Below are 17,442 nucleotides of genomic sequence, written 5' to 3'. Positions count from 1 at the left end.
AGATCGGCTCTCTTTTCCGGGCTCCACGCGTCTTCACGCTTGCCGAAAGTGAGCGAGCGCAGCCCGCTCATGCTATACCGGTCCATTGGACGTTTGCTGGCGTCAAGCTCCTCCTCCAGACCGGTCAACTCTTCGTCTCGCTGGCTACGCTGTACGGGTTGACCTCATCTAGTTCCCGCTTTTGATACTGGTAAGGGAGGAAGAATTGCCCTCTCTTGCCGAATACGAAGCCGCTGGGCCGGCCGGTACGTCTGTTCTCCTGCCGTACGGGTAGAATGGCTGCTGCGCTGCCAGATCAATCTCACGTTGCCTGTCGCTAACATCTCGCTTGGTGGCGCTGTGTAGATGCTGGTCATCACTGTCCCTGATTCCTTTTAAATTGTCAAAACCATTCTGCAAAACAAGGCACACACAAAAAAGAAAGCATGAAATAATACACGTCAATCAACAGGGTCAGATTTTTGGAAGAGGAAAGCAACTTTACGCACGATTACCGGGGAGCTAAACCATTTTTGTCCAGTTCCCCGACTTCAAACTGATATTTGCAGTTTAACCGGCATCCCAGGTACCGTATGTCACCAGTCTATTGGACGTCAATTGCTATCCAAAAAGAGCTTAAATTCATCACGTTTTGCGCAACACTTCAGAACATTAACGCAGTTTGAGATGCCTATCACCATATTTTATCTGTACAGTATGGACTGTGTTATTTCACCGTTATACTTGCAGTTGTTCCTTCCGCATTCTGCTCTGAAATAGTTATAATTATTCGTTGGTATCTGTCAAGCCCTAAGCGGTTCCTTTTATGTGACGAGTAACTGTTTTGGTGTCGGTCTATCAAAGCCCGGATGTGTTGGCTAAACCTGAGGGAGCCAGACTAAAATAATGGCGAATGTAAAATGAGTCCCAGGGCCTTTGTCGCTTATTAACTTCTCTCGCAGTCAGTACTTATGCCGAAGGGTACTTTAGCCGACGAGGTGTAGTACGTGTTCAGCTCGTCAAATAATTCTTATTGAAAAAAAACCCGGATTTTAACAAACATTCGAAGGGTGATAAGAGCGAGTTCTGCCGCCTGAGGGCGTCTGAGGCGCTCAGTGTTTCTGAGGACTCCGGAATGACTTGATTAAATTTCGGAGCAATCGACAATTGTTTTGCTTTGGAGATAACCTAGATGATAGCAGTAAATAGGAGGGATAGCTTAAATAATAACACGTTTTTGCCCCCTCCAACACCCACGGCATAACGTTATTACTATAACACGCCGATCTGTTTTATAATGACTCGCGAATAGTCGTCTGGTCTAGTGGGAGTTTCTCCACCCGGGGCCCCTCGGACCTCGTTGGGAATCGCCGGGAAATTACACGCATTGCCCGGGCCGCGCCGCCGCACCGCCGCACCACGCCAATTAAAATCAACACAATATCCGTCTGGGCCCCGCTGGATGCTAGCGGTGCTTTGAATTAGCCTCCAAACCTATTTTCATTTGATCAGCAAGCATCCTAAGGTAAATCCTGTTCCTCTAGCTCTAGAACGAATGCTTTTAAAGGATGTGGGCCTATAAGTAGAGAGAGGAAGTGACCCCAGTTGACCCCACTCCATGGTTAAAAGTGGCGGCACATCAGTGAAGCAGTCGACAGCTGTTAATAGCGCACGTGTGTTTGTTGCTTGATATCATTGGAATGAATTGAATTCTTCGCTGGTCAAGATGGCAAGAGTGGCCAATAACATCACAATTTGACTTCGGGGAACCTGACCAAGATGCCGGAGGTAAGGACAATCAATTAGGTCCAAAATTACTTCCGCCGAAAAAAAATATATATTTACTTACTTTCTCTATCTAGAGATAAAGATTTTGTAATGACGAAGGGGCGCAGAGATACATCTCAGCTTTAATAATAAACAGTTCTTATATAGCGCATAATACATTAAGTCTCTATGCGCTTCTGGTGAACAGGTGAGTTTTAACAAGTTGTTTGAATTGATCCAAGGTGGGACAGGTTTTGATATGGTTAGGGAGATCATTCCATAGTTTGGGAGCAGTGAATTGAAAGGCACGTTGACCGTATGATTTGGTGGTAACTGGGTAAGGAGTAAGAAGATCTCAGTGGAACTATAGAGCGGAGGGTTCTTGGTGGTTGGTATTTGTTGATTAATTCTTGGAGGTAAATTGGTGCTAATCCATGTATGCATTTGTAAATCAGAACCAGTAATTTGAAAGTTGTCCGGGATTTAACTGGTAACCAATGCAGCTCATGTAGAACTCATGAAAGTGGGTTCATGCAAGCGTGTGAAGTGTGTTTATTTGTTTTGTCTACATCATGGAGTAGACCCTGAACGTACCCCACCCCACCCCTCCTCTCCTTTAAGTGCAGATAAATGGACGTAGGGCTATTATTAAGGGAAATTTTACCCAAACAATTTGAAAGTGAATGTGTCATGGACACCATGGTCACTTTTAAGTGTTTGTCCCCGGCTGGAAGTATGCATAAGAGCACTTATCATTGGTTTCATTGGCGATTTATTCACTTACTTCCACAGTTATTAGCGCCTGTACGCGCCGCTAGGCTTCCCTGGCTAATAGAGAGTATTACAGAACAAACACTGAAATGATATAGGCCTAGGTTCATTCTGTTATTCGCTACCTTCATCCTTAATACGAGTATTGTTGCTCCTTAATTGGAGAAATATTAGTTACTGTCGCCGCTGAGAAATAACGACATAGGACTGGTCTAATTTGTTCCAGACCAACTGTTTTCATTTAGCTTAGTTAGTGAGTCCACCCACATAATTATTTTCATTAAATTTTGGCGCATTACAGTCGCCCTGAATCATTTAGTCTGCCGGTGTGAATAATTTGTGACGATTAAAATGTCCTTCAAGGCTTCAAGAACTACTAAATAAGAGATGAAAGGATTGTTTTCCTGATTGAAACTGGAAAGAAATTAGCACTAATCGATGTGTTGTGGTCGCGGATTCAATCGAGGTTTTTTTTTCTGGCGTGGGCGATCGACAGTGAAACAATAGAGATTAAAACTAATAGCGCATCTGGACCGTTATATTATGTGGAAAGATTAAAGAGTCAAGGGGAAAAATGTACCATGCGCAGTACTTTCTCTGGGAGGGACTGCCCCTACTTTCCCCGAGAGAGATCCGTATTCGACATGAGATCTGCAATCATTCCTGAATGACCCTATCATATATCATGCCTCGAGTGACTATAGAGAGCCATTGGGGTGATTATACACACTCCACCGAAATGTCATGGCGCGTTGAAGTGATTAGTACACTGTTATCATATCATCGATGGATAGGCAGAAGCAACTGTCTTGGTTTTGCAAAACATTATTTTGTCCGTGACTCGACCAAATGCAATTTCGATTGTGTTTGCAACCATTAACCAACGATTTCACAATTTCTTTCGACATGGGAGAACTCTGAGCTTTCTAATCGAATTTAGCACGGCTAAATGTTCTGCAATCACCGCATTACTTTTATACTACATGTGCCCATAAGACCCTTTTAAGCTAATTAGGTGATTTTATGTTATCCCACTTCTGACACCAATTGCGATAAAGGTTTGTGAGCCTTCAAAGTAAAGTTTCCCGGTCGCAAAAAGATCTCTGCTGTTATAGACCGCATATAATTTGTGTGTGTTGTGTGTACTACTTCGGAGGACCTGTTCTTGTCTATTTCACATGCGAGCCTATTATATCGAATCCCACTTCTGACACCATCCTTACCGTCCTCTCAGCAGGGTAAAAGTCTTCTTGTTCCTCCGCGTTTGCAGCATCATGACCGGCCGACTGGCATACTAGCAGACTAGCTATTCCAAGAAGGGCTACGAGTCGCAACATCTGAGAAATAAAAAAAAGGTGAAAGAAGGTGGATTGGTGTTGTCAAGTTGGCAACAATACCTGTAATAAAGCCATTAATATATAATTGGCAAGAGCAGTTCCGTTGTGGTCCGCATGGACAGCTCTGAAATCCTGGAATGAATTTTCCTTTATAGTAAAGAGGAGGTTTCATACCGGCTAAACACGAAAATGAAGAAATATTTCTTAAAACGAATTTTTTGTGTTTGTTTTTTGTTATCTCGTGCCACACATCAACAATATCATGAAGGTATTGATTGAAAAAAGTGAGCAAAACAACTGAGCGAAACTTCAGAGTAACCATGAAACATTAATGTCAAAATGTATCATTCCTCGGTCACAAATACATCTCCGCGCCGCTTGTTTTGGAGGTTGCCCGCATGTCACACTTAGTCAGCCTATCGGCCTTCAGGTCTTCCTGTAATATTTCGCTTATCAGCTCTCGACAAGTCACGCACGACTTGCAGCAATAAATGTGGAGCTTCTACACCGGTAACTTTTAAGATTGTGCCCCAACCCCTCACACCGGGGTTTTCGTCTACCAAGCCGCGCCGGTGCATCCACGCGTAATCCGCCCGCCAAGCCGATCGATATTATCGGTGTACCACTCGCGCGTGGTTGTGAGTGCTACAAGCATTATTTTTATATTTAGATACCAAAAGAGGTATCAACAAGAGTCAAAGTAGTAGGCAGGAAGCAAAAATGACACCCAATGACGTCAATGAGATATATACTTGGCGAACATTACCCTAAAAACTGTAATGTTAAATGACTTTTGTCACGAAGAAAGGCTTATCAAATACCAACATCACGAGAGTTTGGCGAGACGACTCCAAATGGTATCACGGCATAATTAAATGATGGGAGGTGATTTTCAAATCGCTTCCTTACTACTTGAAGCACGTCCGTCACGAACTTGTAAAATTGGAATGTGCTGTGTCTATCGATACACTTGAAATGGGAGCTGGCTTTTAATGCTGTTTGGCGAATCTTAGCAGCTGAATGTGCAACTTACTATACGTAGCATGTTTGAATGAAGAAAAATGAGGCTGACAATTCTTTTTCACTGTTTTATCATTCAGTGCACAATGTCAAGTTGCAATTTTGAATACCGATGCATTCTGTATGTATGAGTGTTCCAATTGAATAGTGGACCTGGGTAACCATGACGACGCCCTAATAGATGCAAATGTGCACTTTACCCACATCAGCATTATTTGTACAAATTCAATTATTTTTTTATTCCCGAACGGTTGACGCTGAGAACCTGTGACCTATTTTTCGATTAAATGAAATCATTGTTTTTGCTCTGCTTTTTTTTCGGAAATCGTCTCAGGAATTCCCAAGCTCATCGGGCGACAGAGTGAGAACCGAGGCCGACAAAAAGCTCGGAGCCACCGCGGGAAATCCTGGCAACTCCGCGCTGAGAACCGTGCTCGGCATCCAAATCAATTCCCAGTTGGTGTTAACTAAGTTTCTTTCTTCTTCTTTTTTTCCTGACAAATTTAATAAGGTGGTAGATGTTATCCGACACTGATTAAATTGTAATTTTACCGTACGGGTTGTGTGTTAAATGCCTTTGGTGGTGTTACTATAATTGGTGGGTCAAGAAGAAGAAATATATGATTAAATAATTGTTCCAGGTTTTATACCATTATCATTTATTCCAACAACAAGCAAGCGTTATTTCGTTTTGGAAAGTTAAATAAAAGGGAGAATATCGGTCCAAAATCAAATTGATCTGTAATTGTTATTCACGGTTTGACTACTCCAACATTGAGTATTTTTATTAGAAAAGGGAACCTGTGCTCCTGGCTAATACCAGGGGAACACGACCTTTAAAAAGACGGGACCGTTGTTGTTGGATAACTAGGGCCGTGTTTTGATTGCTTGCGCCCAGTGTACCTGTCCGACTTTACCGGCGACAAACCTCACTGCTTTCTGGGGAATTGACGATATTGCGCTATCTGGATTAATAAGTGCAATGACATGATTTTTTTCTCAAAAATTCTAATCTTTGGTGTCAGGTTTCACATCATTTTTTTTCCGAGGGATCCGGGAAGGAGTGTTGCTGGTAATACGGAATGAACATTGTCCGTTCCAGTTGCAATAACCTCCAGCGTGTTCGCGAGTTTCCTCGGGGATATGTTCCAAATAAATTACGATAACAGAGTACGATCACAAGATCAAGTGCAAGCAGAAACGGAGTAGTGTTCTATTTCTTCAATAGTGTGAATGTTTGTGAGGGGTGGCTGTTATCCTGTTCGTGATACAGCAAGGGTACACTGCTCGTAAACGTCTGGAACAACTTTGATTTCGAGAATTTGCAACAATCTACGGGGAAGGCGTCCCATCAGTTCAAAGCCTGAGTGCGAGCTCGACAAAACTATTGTTGAGAATACAGCTGTCTGGTTCCTGATCTCAACAAAATGAATACATACAATCACTTCAAAACACATCGGCATATAGGAGAAATTGCCTTAGTCATTAGGCATGGTCATGGGCCAATTAGTTTGGCCTGTTGCCAAGTGTCCATTATGGAGATAAAGACTTGTGATCAGAGGATCAAGGGTTCGAATTCAGCCGCTGGCCCTTTGTGTCCTTGGGCGAGCCACTTAATCGTAACTTGCCTCTCTCCACCAAGGAATACAAATGATTACCAACATTAGCCGGGGAGTAACATGGGGAGTTACCAGCGATAGTGGACTGGCATCCCATCCATAGATATAGGGAATAGTATTCTCAGTCTTGAAAAAAAAAATGTAAACACCGGCCTCGTGAGCCATATTGCTCGGAACAAACTTGACTTTACTAACATCAGGACAACAAAATAACAACAATCCATCTCTCAATGTGTCCTCTCTGTCTCTCAATCCCTAGTCATGGTCGGTTGATACCGATCGGCCTTATATTGTAGCCTCGTATATACTCGGGGAGCCGTAAGCGCGCTGAGATGGCTATCGCTTGGGCTAGCGTTACACAATCGATAACGGCGATACGATCAAAAGGAGAAAAAGAAAGAAGAGGGAAAAACCTTTCAAGAGAGCAAACATGTTGTTGCCGAGCGGCTGCCTCTTTTTGTTAGTCTCGCCTGGCCAATCAAGCGCGATGCGCGGAGAGTGAATTTAAGGCGAAAAGTGTATCTTGAACGAGGACAAAAAAAATAACCGTTTGCGGGAGCTCTGTCCTCCTAATATTGCAATTGCGACACTTTCACCCCTTTTTTGGCTAGAAATTATTGAATAAAACTCTTTAAACTGAATGAAACAACTCGGATTCAAAACTGGTAAAGTACTTAAATTTTAATTCAGTTATTAAATGTTTTTTTCGTGTTTTTTTAAATAATTCTCATTGTTAGTTCATTAAAATAACTGTGATAGGAAATGCAAAATATCTCCCGCTGTACGATAATGAAAAATAATATTTTACTTCAAAAATTCTCAAAATGTAAAATAAACGCTCATAATAGTGTGCTATTAAACAGTTTCATAGATTGTGCGTTGTAGGGAGAAAAATTTTCATTCACGGAGCGAAGTGTGAATTGACGAAGATTGCAAAACACTCTGTCCGATTTGGCTAAATGTAAATGCACCAGGCAAGTATTGATAACACTCTGTGCGTATACACCGACATTCAGACAAGTCTGTCATCAACAAGTCGATGTCTGTTCAAGAGGAGAAATCCACCCCAGCTTGAGAGTGTCAACAATTCCTTGCTCACTCGGGATTACAATCACTTGCTATAAATGATGAGGACCGGTAAAACATTTCCCACGCGTCTGTACCATGCCAGTGTATGTCAGACTTATTTTTGTTTCTATCAACGGGATCGTTCGTGAAGTAAGTGCCGGAAAGCCGTCCTTTAGACGAGGGGACATTTCCGTTTACGCCTGAGAAGCGCACGGCCTCACTTCACTCATCCATTTACACAAGGTGACTTTATAACTGGGGTGAAGCAATGGCCGGAATGAAATGGCGGAGAAGAAGAGAGAACAAAAAGTGCCGCTGACTTTTGGCCTTTTTTTTTCATTTACTGGCTTGTGATATAACCACATTTTGATTTGATAATGATTTAATGCAGTAATCGAGAAAGATGTCATTGGGAATTGTTTTTGTCGGATTTCAAATGGATGCTGTTCGAGGAATGAGCAGGTGACAGTTATTACGATTGTGACGAGGGTCAGACTAATTTGAAGGGAGGGGTGACCATACCACCGTGCAGCCTAAATACAGGGAGGGCTGTGACGGGACATCAGCTGACACTAGGTGGCGCTGTTTAGGGTGGCGTTTTGTTGCCCACTGTGAAACGAGTTTGTCCACGTGAACAATGGTTTTGTTTAGTGAAAAAACATGGCCAAAACGTCATCATGAAACTATGGCCCCGTGATGTAGGCCTACAGTATGATACTTTTCGCTATACTTAAACCAGCGATGTAACCGATTTCGGTATAGGTTATCCTGAAAATTGGCTAGACTAGTCCAACTGTGGTTGACTATAGCGTGGGTGATAGCGAACTCTGCTCAAAGCTGACAATTGCAGTTCTGATCAGTGATGACAGAGCTAACGACAACGCATGTTGCTCGTAAGAATGTTGCAGACTCCATAATATACCAAGCGAGAAAAAAAAACCTGTAATTGAGTGATTGGTATGATTAATTGTACAGTGAGTGCTGATTCCGGCAACAACGCGAAAAGCGTCAACACATTTACAAAACGAACAGCTTTGCTGACGAAACCTGCGATCCCGCGTCGGGCCCTCAATATGAAGCAATCGCAAATAGGGTGCCTATGCTTCTAAAAAAAATCTACCTCCGTTTCAACCTGATCGCCGCCTGAGTGCTCGAGACACATACGTCGGGAAAAATTAACCGACACACGCTCAGGCCGCCCTTCGACATCAAGAAAAAAATCATTGGAGACCCAAAATATAAACCTAAGCCTACACGTGAGATTTTTTTTCACGTCCTTTCCATTAAGCTCTGTGTAATTATTCAGAAACAAAGACAGCATGCAAACAGTGTTGGCACGATGCATCACCTTCAACCTCTAAATTACAGAAGGGGGAGTTCTGTCGGGTAAGGTTGATCCTTTCTAAGCCCCGTGGCGACAAGTAGTTTCGAACCCGTCAATAAAGAGGCTTTAGTAGAAAACGATCGGTCTACAAATAAGAACTAACAGCATGGTAGGAGGATTTTATTTTAGGTTTTACTCTCTTTTAGAATAATTATTTGGTCACATGTTAAAGTCTCCTTTAGCAGGTTGAAGTCCATCACCCTTCAAGTTTTTATTTCTTGAAAAAAGTCTACTTCATGCGATGTCATGATAAAAAGCTCTCAAACAATAAAATATGTGTTGGTGATGACGTTTTGTTCATCCGTTGATGGAATGCCCAAGGCTCACCAACGACAGTCATTATTTTCCTAGCTCGCAAAGCTTTTAAAATGTCCTTCTGGTAAAAATTCTACCATTACCAGATACATAAATTGCTGCCGATCACAAAAGTGGAAAGTTAAAGATGGCGAACAGTACAACATGACACTAACAAATAGCAATCGCTGCGTTGGCGTCGTCATACAGTCATCAAAATGTAAAAATTATGCAAACACTTATATTTTGTGACAACCTAACACTCAAAAGGACTAATGAGCACTCACTGGCACCGAGCTTCTGAACAGAAGGAAATGCGTCAGATGTTTTTATGAGGGGAAAAAATTGTAACAATGACCATTTATACGCGTATAGGCCTAATGATGTATTGATGTTCGTTTCCAGTACGAATATGCACACCTGTTAAAAGTCGGTTTCAAAATTGATTGAAAAAAAACAGGTGTAATAAAAACATGCGAACGGTTTATCAATAACTTTTAATCTGATCATGAAATTCATAACGACCTCGTCATGACCCAGTTTTCCAGACAAGACTAGACAATTTAATTTCCAGGCGTTTATTAAAAAACTCGTGGAGAGGGCGTTATATTAGCGCTTTGTACCAACCCTCCGCCCCCTCCTCAAAAGCTGGAGAAGAGTTTATCGACAGGTATTACGCCCCGCACTCAACTCGAGTGGGCAATAAAACTGGCGAGACAATATTTGTTGGCGACCTGCGTGCAGGTTCAGACTGGTAGTGCCTCTCTCAGAGTTGGGCCAGGCTTTATTATATGACGCAGGTGGACAGACAAGCATTTTCTGCGATGAATGCTTGCGATACGGCGAGGACGCCGTTACTCATGTTTTGGTTCGAGGCCTTCTGGGCCGTGAAAGACAACGCTTCTGAAGCCGCGAACGTGGGCCCTAATCAGATGCCTTGCAAATTAAAAAATAACATCTAGTTACCAAAGGAAAAAAAACTGGCCAGATTGGTGACAATCCAAGCCAAACGGCTGAACCTACCGTCTTTATTATCCCTTCTCGAATAAATATTCTAACTTAGTGAATATTATTTACATTGACGATGGCGTGTAGTGATTAGGCCTATGGGTGATTTGTTCATTAACTTTTTGCGGACATTTTTGTGTGCTTATCTTCAGCAAGCAGGATTCCGCGTGACACAAACTAGAATTAATTTGTCTTTTAATCTTCAATAAATTGTATGACCCAATGTTGAAATTAATTAACGATAATTATCAGATGTGGAGACTTTTTTTCAGATATAGTCAGAGTTGGATTTCAGCTGCTAGGAACTTGTATTTTGCACTTAAAATTATCCAAAAAGGATTAATGCTTTACCAAAAGAGATGGAAAAGCAAAACAGCAGATCTCGCGTTTCATTGACTCGAATGAAGGGAGCTATAGTATTGACATCAGCAAGGTACACAGAGGCACCATTGGCGAAACAATAATATGACGACGACAATGCCAAATTACCCAACTTCAGACGGTACCTATATGCCACAATGGAAGCAACGGCCAAGTAACCGGAACAGCCACACGGTCAACAACTTCTGAGACAACGCAGAATCAAAATAATCCACACCAAGAGACGACGTCACTGCCCTTGCAAGGATTTTCACTGTCACAATACTATATCAAAACAACAATTTTTGCAAGCATACAGAATGTGAATAATCAGATATGTCATTCCGAAAGCAGAATTGTCAGATAACATGAGTGAAAGTGAGAAAGGAACACATGAGTTTGCCCTTGACATTTTAGCTGTGAGTCCGTTTTAATCTCTTCTAGGGGAAATAGCTGAATAAATCCAGGGCCGAATTGAGGTTGAGAAGAAGAGGATCACCTTGCTCGAACTAAGTCATCAGTCCTCCAAGCCTCGGCACTTCCAGGACTGATTACATGATAAGAATGAACTGAAATCCTAAAGTCTAGGTCGCCTGATGGGTGAAGGTAAGTCACATAGCTTCTGGCCTGGAAAGGTGATTCTCGGGCGGATGAACAGCCAATCGCAATCGCACTCAGTGATCTGATTTGGCGTCTGGTCAAGAAGCAAGGATCGACCAGTTTACTTGAAGGCAGTGACACATCGAGCATGAGACCAAGAACATGTTTGCTTTCCTCTGACGAGACATTCAACCTTGAGTGAACCACGAGATAAGAATTGAAAAACACAAATTACTGTCTCTCTTCACTTAAAATTTTACCTTTTTTCAAATTAAAAAAGATCAAGCACACACGATCAGGCAAATATCTGAGATTGACAGATTTGATAATGTCATTGATAACGAGAAATCCCTGCGACAACCAAAAGAACAAACAAATTTGACAAAAGAACAAACAAATGTGTTTCTCTCAATTGCTTAGATACCGATTACCGTTTGTTTGTTTTGTTTTTGTTTTCGTTTTGTTTTAGAATTTCTTCCATTTATTAAAGTTTATAAAGTTTCTTGTGATAAGGTATTCGAATGAATACATTTAACTTTTCTCTGCGTGGGCCAAAACTCGTCTCACGTTCAATCAATCAAGTGACGTACATCTCTTCCCAAGTTAACCACCACCAAAAGTGTCTGTGAATCTCGACATCCTCAAATAACAAGCTACCAATGTGAGCCTCTGCACACACAACGCACATCCCCACCAAAGCGTAATCAAAAAGTGGTCTGGTCTACGTGCGGTGATCGATCGCACGATCCGCACGCGCGAATGCAATTATGTCTTTTCATCCAAGGGTGTTAAAGCATTGCTTGTTTGTACGAGTCCTCACCAAGATGCCGCAGTACAAACTGGTGGTGTTTACAGCCGACAACACGCCAATTGACCAAGTCTGCCTCGCCAAGTGGGGGGAAAAAAGCTCATTGGGACTTCAATTTTCCCCATGTTCTCCAGTTAAGACCAGAATAAGAATCAGGTCAACACGGCCTATACTGCATTGTTGTCATTACCGGTGCGTGTTAGTTATTACCAATCTCCCACTAACGAGAAATATTCACTGGCCTTTTGCTACCCCCTTCGGGCGGGATATTGTAAATGGAGTATATTCCCTTTGGGTTAAGACGTGTAAGACGGCCACAAATCTCTTGTGAGTGTAGGTAAAAATACTTAAGAGGCGAAGCAAGCAACCACCAATCAACCGAGAGATTGCTGAACATGCATAGGAATCTAGATCTACTTTAAACTCAAGACAAGAAAGAGTTTTTTTCCTTGAGGAAACTAGAAGCCTAGGGATGGTCCTTTCCCCGTTACACACATAATGACTGCGATTCGAATCGAACCTGGGCTGGCGTAAGGACTGATATAGTAGCAGACACTGTAAAGCTCTCTGACAGATTACTTGTCTGCTATTATGCAGAGATCTCACTCTGAATGCAGTCTGACCGAGTCAACTCGGTCTATTTCCCGATCGTCATCCAACTCATAACATCAACAAGCTATACCCCAAGGGATCAACCGCATTCGCCCCGCCTCTACGGTCGGGATTTCCTGGTCCATTTTGTTGAAATTGGCTAGGCTAACGAAACATAGACTAGGATCACGGCAGTTGATGGAAAAACAGAACATTTACTGGGTGATCTCTTAAGTAGACAAAACTTTAATTCCTTTCTGAAAACAAACCCTGAATTTTTATCAAAGCCTCTATCGTGGTTGGGAAATAAACTCCTTTCAAGTTATAATTTGTCCAGTTTATCCCTGTCTCATCAATATTGTGGTCTAAGCGTTTACGATGTAATGCTTTCACATTTCATGTAGTCACGGTCTCAGCTCTAAACACGAGTATAATGGTTCGATAAAACCATACATTTCACGTTCTTCTCATCCCTTTCTGCTTTCGCAATACCAATACTATCAAGCAAGATATATAAACCTAGAAGGGAGGCAAGGTTTAGTTCCAAACCGAATAAAACTTAAAGGGTCATTGCGATGTAATTTCTGTAATGCCATCCTACAAAATTTACCTTTATGTCCCATTTGGCCTTATTATCAATTTTCATTTTGCCATTTCCAAGGGTATTTTGGTGCATTTTTGTTGTTTATGCTAATGCCTATTTCCATATTCATGAAAATGAATATGGAAACTGAGATGCCGTTCCAGGCAGAAACCTCATCGTTGCAGCTATTTCAGCACAAAAAGTTGCTAGAATTTTGGCGATTTTGCTGTCGTAAATGTTCATTTCTTTGGTGATTCGCTGTTGTGTCAGTACATTGCAGTAAGCCAATTAGCCTTTCTCACAAAAAGTTTTCAATGGGCAAATTTTGGGTTCACAATTTGAATAGAAACCCCTAAACTGGACAGTGTCTTCCTGAAACGAATCCCAGCAACAGCGCCCTCAGTTGTCCGGAGTGCACTTTTCAATCAAATTAACCAAAAAGAAATGTCAATTAGTTTTCATACATTTAAGAGGAGTTGAAAGTTGCACAAAATGTGTTCCTAAAACAATTCATAGCTTGGGCCCTTTAATAAAACTCATTAAACAAGTGGGCTAATAGTTCGCTGCACCGCACTGGGAGTTTTGCCAAGTCGTCGTCTTACTTTCTGTAGCACAGTCGATGTACAAGGATGAAAGCGACCCAAAACGACCTTGCCTTACGAAAACAACCACCGGACTTTGGAGGATGTACAGACGAGGTTTAATTGCTTAATTGGTCGCTAAAATTACAAAGCTTAATTGCCAGGGGAACAAATGCCAAGCTATGCAAACAATTAGGTTAATTAATCCCTGGGGTGCACTGTTGAAATATTTAGAAATGTATCTCGTATAACGAATTATCAACTGATAACATAAGCTGTGTTTGGTTCGAAGATTTGTTTTATTAAGGAGCTTCACAAAACGAAGAAGAGGGAAACGTTCACCATTAGGCTGCCTCCAGACATATTTTAATTCCATAGAGTAAAAGTGAATAGGACAAATGTTAAAAAAAAAATTATAAAACAAAATTGAGACTCAAATTGTCTCAATGTTACTGGAGTGAATGATTGTTATGAACACGTTATTGAGATTCATTTCGTTCTTTATATTCTGCAGTGTCTGGCTTGCGGACAATGCGTTGAACGGAGAGAATAATAAAAAAAAAAAAGAGGAACTAGGAATTGTAAGGAAATTCTATAAGAACATTGGGGTTGGCCGTTGGGTCTAATAGCCGGATCTGAGATCTCTTGGGATCATGTAAGAGGTTTAGTACAATGAGTCTCAAAATAGACCACCTGCTTGTACCGGGAGGCATATTTAAAATGCATAAATGTCTTTCCAAGCTATTACGTTAGCAGCATTTGATTTCAAGTAAACTTCAAGCAAAGGGCATACCGATTCAATATGGTAACCCGTACCCAAAGTTCATTCGCGAGGTAGCGTTTTAGCTATCAGAAGTGCTTCTAAAAGACTTCTCTCTAATTAAAGTACCAAATTTCCGGTGTGATAGATCATTTTTTGGCGGGCTCTGCATGTGCGATCGGAACCTGTTGAAAGCAAGCGAAGCGGCTTTGGGTCTCCTTCACTAAAAATGCTAAAAGCGTACACAGTGACGCCAAACGTTCCGGAGGCAAACTTTGCTCACACATCAAACGCGTGCACCGCCCAAACGTCAAGTCCGCTGACTTTATTATAGAGGAACTGATGCAAAGCTTTGTATTAAGGCTACAGATTGTTCATCAAACACAACTAGGCTAAAAGGCTTTTAGTAAAGCTTTAAAAAAAAAACAGGTTTCTTACCTTTAACTGAAAATTTCCCCTGTGACGTCTCTGATCTTTTTTTCAACGGTGACTCGATTTCCTTCACTGTCACAATCTGAAATTGGATTTAAAATTTTGTCAATGGGCGTAACGTGGATGTTGACCTATTATAAGATAGCCCACGAAAGGCATGATAAGCTTGACTAAGGCATGCAGGCACCCAATATCTATTTGAACAAACGCTTTTGGGTTATTTATCAAGAGTTTGATGTGGGCATGCGCAACAAAGGTCTCTTATGGTTGCACAGAGGTAAAAACAGAACGCGAAGCTTAAAATTGGACGTGGCAGCTTAATGCGGGAACATGTGGGGGAGTGTGAGAACATCTGACGTGCAGAATAACATTTATTCACAAATGCAGCGTTGTGAAAATATCTCAAAGCTAGGAAAACATTCCGTTAAAACAGCTTTGCGCACTGAATATTATGGAAGACGTACGGTACATTCTGGAAAGAAAGATGTGAAGATGTGAAATGCTCGAGCCTGTCAATGTGTTTTCACGTCAGAGTCTGACTGACTACAGGGTATATTTGCATGCAACCTTGACTTGCTGGGAAGGCGAAGCATCCTCAATAATTGACACTTGATGAAGCTAACACGACACATCTAACACAATTTTACAATTACAAAATGTTGGGAGACGGGAACGTTGGTCGCGTGATGAATTAGCACTAAAAGGCCCGTGTCAGTCCGAATTAATAACACCGTGCCGCGTTTAGGAGGAGCGCGCCACAGCTGGGACCACGCGGCCCGATCTCGTTAGTCCGCCGAGAGTCCGCCAAGCGGGCTTGCTTAATTTCATCGCCAAATCGACGGACTGCGAGACGACTCATTAGCGACTACGAAACCACCTGATTCCTGCCAAGATTGTTGGACAAACATCTGAGCGTGCCCCTGAAGACCTTTTCTATGATTTCTTTTTGGGAGAAGCGCCTTTGGCGCCAAAATCAGCTAAAGATTCGCAGAATCAAATCAAAGGGTCTTAAATAACATTACTTCAGATTTTTGAGCATCTCATTTCATCAGTCTCAACGAAAATCTGATTGTAGTTTCTGGCGTTACAACAAAATAATGATGAAATGTGCCTCCAGTGCGAAAAAATGAACCAATGGCTGAATGAGAGTATCTAGTGTCAACAGAATATATCAGATTCCTGGTAAATTCATTATGTCTAGTCGCAAAACGTATTTTGTCTTTTCAAGAACTCAACTACACTCGATAAATTCCGATCATAATTATTTTCGGTTGGGTGTGGGACAAATTGTTACTTTGCACAGTGATATTGAGAGTACATACTGACTAAACTCCAATTGCACTCTGTTTACGAAACAAAACAAAGCAAAAGGAAAACGAGAAAAACAGGGGAAACATCTCTGATACTTTAACAATAAAAACCATGAACAGCACACTAAAAGATCCAGAGAGAAAGCAAAATATACAATAAGATTGAGAGTTGAAATCCTTTCACTTATGTTTATATAAATGTATATGTAGTCACTTAATGAGTCAATCATAAACCACTTTAGCTTGATCACATTCAACTCGATGGTCCAGTCCAATCATATTGTGGTACTAACCACCAATATACGCCATATTTGATGACGCGACATACCATACAAAACGTGCTTACGCCAACGCGACATCGATTTATGAGGAATTGCAAATGTTATTTCTTCCAAAGACTGGCTGTTATTACTGCAAACGAGCCAGTATCACGGCTTTAGGGCATGATTTGTGCTGATCGTTTGACTCAATCGCCAAATAATCAGTCCAAATAGGAAACCGTTTGTCTATATACAGAGTGAAAATACTGCTGGATGTTCAGATGATGCAGTCAATAGTGGACAATTGCTGTCAGTTCATTTGCTTAGTTCAATATTGGCGGGCTTCAGCAAAACCGACGCCATTCTTTATCATCGTCAGGAACAGGCCTAGTTGAGAAATAGAGGCAGCGAATGACTTTGATATGCTGTAAATCTTTTACCAACAATGTAAAACTTCAAAATGCTTGCCCTGCCAAACAAAATTATCGTCGATTAGTTAGGCAGTTATTTGTATATTTAGTAAAGTCAGGTTTAACTGTTCAATAAAGTTTCGGTATCAAAGACAAGCTAACGGTAAGATGACCACGATTTAGCACGCATAGTTGTAATTATTGTCGTCTTGAATTGAAATGTATATCCACATTGCTTTTATAGGCCTATAATTATTACATCTCTTTTTACTTTTGGAATGCTTCAACAGTCAGAAGATCAAGAATGGGTCAGCAATTCATCTATCGGTCTTGAATTGGAGAAATTGTGGAAAGATTAACCATTTTTCAGGAATCCATGCTTGAAAGTTATTTTCTATGATGTATTGATAAAAGCACAACTGACATTAGCAAGATAAACATTTAACCCGCGGCCCGATTCAGTCTTTGCCGTATCCAAATTCAATGCGTGTCATTCAGGC

General features: G+C 41.4%; 1 pseudogene; it reads right to left on the bottom strand.

The window, feature by feature from the left end:
- The window catches only part of LOC119723976, a 20,353-nt pseudogene extending 4,622 nt beyond the window's left edge, over positions 1-15,731 (bottom strand).
- Positions 15,732-17,442: the final 1,711 nt, after the last annotated feature.

The sequence above is a fragment of the Patiria miniata genome, unplaced genomic scaffold (genome assembly GCF_015706575.1).
Source record: "Patiria miniata isolate m_02_andy unplaced genomic scaffold, ASM1570657v1 HiC_scaffold_17, whole genome shotgun sequence".
In the NCBI taxonomy this organism is placed as follows: domain Eukaryota; kingdom Metazoa; phylum Echinodermata; class Asteroidea; order Valvatida; family Asterinidae; genus Patiria; species Patiria miniata.
The sequence above is the reverse complement of the archived record's forward strand: the minus strand, read 5'-3'. Positions and strand labels throughout refer to the sequence as shown.